This window comes from Geospiza fortis, unplaced genomic scaffold, assembly GCF_000277835.1.
Source record: "Geospiza fortis unplaced genomic scaffold, GeoFor_1.0 scaffold54, whole genome shotgun sequence".
Taxonomy (NCBI): domain Eukaryota; kingdom Metazoa; phylum Chordata; class Aves; order Passeriformes; family Thraupidae; genus Geospiza; species Geospiza fortis.
The window spans coordinates 5,351,933-5,357,354 of record NW_005054301.1 but is presented as its reverse complement, the minus strand read 5'-3'; the positions used below and the strand labels follow the sequence as shown (position 1 = coordinate 5,357,354).

The 5,422-nt window shown below is 41.6% G+C and overlaps 1 long non-coding RNA gene across 1 annotated transcript in view; it reads right to left on the bottom strand.

Moving 5' to 3' along the window:
• Positions 1-1,774, bottom strand: part of LOC115949341 — a 102,128-nt gene extending 100,354 nt beyond the window's left edge. Inside the window, exon 1 of the long non-coding RNA XR_004082853.1 lies at positions 1,709-1,774. This is a non-coding gene — a long non-coding RNA (uncharacterized LOC115949341). The remainder of the gene's footprint in view (positions 1-1,708) is intronic.
• Between the last annotated feature and the right edge of the window lie 3,648 nt (positions 1,775-5,422).

Genomic DNA, 5,422 nt, shown 5'->3' with positions numbered 1-5,422 from the left:
CAATGGGTGTCTGGCCAGCACCATAACCCAAATGACCAGAAACTCCACAAGCAACTAGTGAGGATCTGGCCCTGTGTAACAGTTGGTTTCAGGCCAAGAAAAAGCTGAACATCCGTAGGGATCGCTGTGAATTGGCCAGGCTCCACCTACAAACAGAGAAAGCTGCTGCCATTCATCCCATATGTGTTCTTGGAATTTGCTTGCTACAGCTTTAAAAAAGGTCAGATAGAAGGTGCTCAAAAGAGTTATGCTGTGATCACTCTGGCTGTTTTAACTGGGCAGCCAGCTCTGCCTTGTGACAGACAGCTGGGGAATGCAGCTACCAAGAGACTGAATTGTATCCACATTTAAGCACTCATGTTTCATCGAGCACGGGGATGGAGCAGCTGCATTATGAGGAGAGATTTCTCTCCCTAATTTGAAGACATGCAGGCTGAGGGGGATACAACTGAGAACTGCAAAATCATGAAGGTAATTGAGAAAGTGAGAGCAGATTGTTAGTTACCAAACCTTCTAATACTACAAGTATGGGCACTCACTCAAACTGCCTGCAAGGTAGGTTTCAGACAAACAAAAAAAAATTATTTTGCAAACACAACTGTAGTGAAATTTTGGTCATATGGGACTAGGATACAGGCTACACATTTTTTTTATGGACAGCCATTCCAAAGTAGGTAATGGAATAGCCACAGGTGTACCTCCCCGAGATTTTAATCCAGTGACTGTGGATGCTGAGGGAGAATGAGGGGAATGCAAAAATTAATGGCCAGGATCATGTCCTAGCTCTATGTAGTATTGCCTGCTGTTAATGTCCAAGGCAAAGCTACCTGTCTAGGTGGGCCTTAGGTTTGACAAAATAAGGTATTTCTTACACTTTTGTGCATGAAGCCACAACTGGAGAAAGTCATTGCCACTTTAGGCCTAAGAGCCCAGACTCACAGCTGGCGTGGCTTCCCCTGAAATCTCTGTCAGACCACATGTACTTTAGAAACCTGTGCAAAAATTATAATGCAATGGGGCATACACATTGAAGAACCTGCTTCTGCCCCAAAGAGTATTGAAGCTAAATTCAGAATTGTTTCTGTTATATCCTGGTAGCTATAACTACTGAACTTATGCAAAAATTCCCTTGCTCTTTTTCCTTACATGCAGCTCCTGTCCATAATACTCCCTGCTCCAGAGGAACTCAGTGATGGCACCAGGCTTTGTCTCTGTTACAGTATGATTTCTCCCCAAAACTTGCAACCAAACAAGTAAGCTCAATTTACTGCTCCATAAAGGTGGTATCTAATAATGGCATGCCTGTCCCACTCTCACAATATGAGAGCAGAGACTTTTAAAGAAAAAATCTGTCATTTGCTAGCACTCAAACACATGCTGGCTTCCTCTGAGCTCAACAGATTTCACCTGCTTCCTTCCTTTTCCTTTCAGCTCCCACAGCTGTGATGGATATGTTACTAACACACACAGCACACGTGCCACATGTCCTTTATCTTCCTCTCTCCATTTCCACACCCTTGAAGTACTGAGAAGAAATTGAGCTGGCCAGAGTTATGTGGATGTATGCAAGGCCCAATCAAAGAGTCGTGACACCAGATAGATTGACAATAGCTACTGCTCCTCTTATGTATTAAATGCCACCTCTTTTCCCAGAATTTTCTGTAACATATGCAGTGGGCACCAGTCTAAACTTGACTAAACAACTTACCCAGCTTCATAGTATAGTGGATGGGTGGGTGGATTTCTGAATATGCTTCTGACTTCCCAGGAATCCATAAGAAAGATAGATATAATTTTAGTGGAGCCTACTCCTTTCTCAAGTTTGAGGAAAAATCTGTTTCCATTTTCTCTGAAGCCTGCAAGGCAAGGAGGAAGGCACAACATTTTCATCATTGAAATCTAAAAAATATGACCATACACTAGCTCATTTCTCAGCATTCCAAATATAACTGGAAGGCATAGTGTTGTATAACACAAGAAGACAAGCACTGCCCTACAGTGATAGAGATTTTATCTAGCTCCCATTTCAATGGCAACTGTCCAGCTGGAATTTGTTCATAAGTATTTATTTGATAGCAAGATGAGTTACACTAGTCCAGTTGCCTAGAAAAGAAGTCATTGGAAATCAGAGGAAATAAACTATTAAAGCCATCCATTTCCTCCACCAGGCATCATAAAGGTATAATCCACTCTGTACTCTTAGACAGAATTGATTTGACAAGGTTGTCTGAGATAGTAGAGAACTGGACTAGAATCCTTCCCAGTAGAAGTGAACAGTGGACAGTGTCAACTCTCCTAAAACTGGGAGTAACAAATAAGACAATTGGGTTCTCAGATCTTTACCAAAATCAGCTTCTCACAACTGCACTATTAATGAGATCACTTCTCTCCAATGGCCTAAAACTGTATGATCCTAAAGTCACTCAGGCTGGGGCAAAGGAAAGTCATGTAAAAATATTCCTAAAGCGAAACAAGCAATGGAATGGGAAAGAGACATGAGAAGACACTAGAATAGGCTGAAAGTAACCAGGCCCTGGTGTTATCATTATATTGCAAGGGTTCCATATTGCTAGAGTTTCATACCTCCTTGATGTTTCTTGTAGGCAGCTCCTCTAGGCACTGACTCTTCCTCATCCTTGCAGTAGCCAACCAACTCCAGTTCCCTTCAACCAGCCAATCTACTCTTTTATATCACTCTTCTTATTGGCTACAGGTGTGGCCTGTTAAAATCAGGACTGCTCCTAATCCTTAATAATTGGCTCAGCTGCAACTCTTTAGGGGGTAAGAGTACATTCTATACCGCCTTCATTTACCCATACTATATCCCCCTACACCCTGGCACCAGACATCAAAGCCATTCTTTGGCATCAGACACCATTCAGGAAAGTTACTGCTGACAGAGGCAGACAGAAGAAGTTGCATTTATTGGAAATGTTCTCTAAATTTCAGGTTTTCTAGATTCTAAGTTAATCCCAGTCCATTTTTAGGAATTGCTTTACTTTTCATTGCCCTGCATGAAAAACACTTTATCCTACACATTTTCATTCCTAACCACTAGATGTCACTCAACCCATTTCTCTCTCATGTCCACCACCTCGGTAATTTACTCCCAAGGGAACTAAAACGTAAAAAAAAAACAAAAACAAAAAAAAAAAAAAAAAAAAAAAAACTAAAGATCTCTACGGAGAAAAACAGAACACGTCCCATAGCGCACAAAGTTTTCCCAAACACAGTTTCTTTGTAAGCCTGAAGTAGCTTTCAAATATGCATAGGTCAAGATGTTTTGAAGCAGACACGATTCAGCACCACTTTCAGACAGAGAGATAGAGAGATGGAGAGGAAAAGATCAAATCCACAGTTACAGGCACAGACTTATTAACTGTTCAATTTATTTCCAATTCAAACAGCAACAAAGGAAAGAATCACCTCTTAAGCCCCTGCAAAGTTGTATATTACCAAAGTGTGAGCCTTGATCCCTGCAGTACATTCCTAACCATAGAATCTTAAAATGTTTTGAGCGGGAATGGACATTAAAGATCATCCAGCTCCAGCCTCCTGCCGTGGGCAGGGACACCTTCCACTAGAACAGGCTGCTCAGAGCTCCTTCCAACCTGGCTTTCCTCAAAAACTTCTGTGAAGGGGGCAGCCACAACCCATAATAAAGAATTTCTTCCTAGTATCTAAACCTTCTTTCAGCTTGAAGCCATTCCTCGTTGTCCTGTAACTATATGCCCACGTCAGAAGTCCCTCTTCAAGCTTTCTTATAGTCTTTAGGTACCAGAAGGCTGCCAGTTCTCCCCAGAGCCTTACCTTTCCCAGGCTGAACAACCCCAGCTCTCTCTGCCTGCTTTCATAGGAGAGATGCTACAGCCCTCTGATCATCTTCATGGCCCTTGTTATGTTGGGGCCCCAGAGCTGGATGCAGCACTCCAGGGCAGTCCCACCATCTCACCAGAGCAGACCAGAGGGACAAAGTCACTATATATAGGTATGTGCCACATGATGTGATGCCAGTAAGATCATAGCCCCACAGGCACCTATACATCTCTAATTCCTCTCGTTTATTCCCACACTGCATGCAATTGCATAGATGCATTTCACTTGGGCACCCCACCCCAGCCAACTACCTGCTGTCTCTCTCCACATACCTTATAAGATATTCCCTTGGAAAAAATATCTTTTTAGCTTACAGCCAGTTTAAAAAATTAATTCGGTTCTTTGTACTATACTTTAACTTTCATGAAACTCCAGCCCTACCTGCAAAACCTGCAATGATAAATTCTCCCCCCTGTATAAACAGATGTCACTGTGGGGCATTAAGAACATTTCATATGATGCCTAAAAAAATGTAATGCAAAACTGAATGTGAAAGTGTAATTACTAGATTAGCAGGTTTCAGCAAACGAGGGAATATATGAGAAGACTGTGAAACAGTAACAGGGAAAGGGAAGGAGGGGAAACCAAGAACCAGGAGATTAACACTGATGAAAACAATGTGCCATTTATTAATAGTGATAGACCCTTTTTTTCATGAAACTTTTTATTCATACTCTTCTAATACAGTCCTCAATGTATTAGAATATTAACAAATTGCTGTCTTCTTTCCAGTTTATGACACAACAGATCCGATTTGTATAGTTCTACTGATCTATGCATTTCTACTCTAACATCAATAAAGCATTTCCAACAGTGAAAAAAAACTATTTCTTTAGCATAGCCAATCCTTTTGTAATCAGTCCTCTCCAGTCCCCCAAATCTACCATGCTATAGGAATTAACCTACTTTCAAAAAAATATTGAAGTCTTTCCACACGCACAGAATTTTCATTCACTTACAATTTATGTAGCCTAGAAACCAAAATGAAGAAGGTTGGCTTGCTGCTTAGGAGAAAACTCACATTATATCCCTGGTCTGCCACTGTCTTCCTGCAGGATCGTGGACAAGCCATTCAGGACATGTTTACAGTTCACAGCAGAGAACAATGCAGAGTGCTCTGAGCTGCACATTCCCAAGCCAGGAAACACACACGGCACAGCACTGCTGAACCTGTATGAACCAGTCAGTACTGGTACATTGAGGTGTCATTGCATGGAGGTAGTTGCCTGGCTCATGAGATCAGTGATCACACAGCCTGCTCAGGTGTTTTTCACCAACAATAAAAGCACTTACTGGTTCTTTATCTCTTTTCTCTGTTTGAAGAGTGAGAAGAGTAGCCCTTCCATGTTTTGTAAAGATGCTGCAGGCATACAAACAAGAAAACTAGGAAAGTGCAGACAGAACTGAGTACCAGAGAGGAGGGAATGCATGCAGAACTCTAAAACCCATGCAGCACCTGAAAGTTGCTTTCCTGCAATGATTTTATCTTAGACATCACGGGGAAAAAATTTTAAAAATCTATTACTACTAAATGATAAAGTTAGAA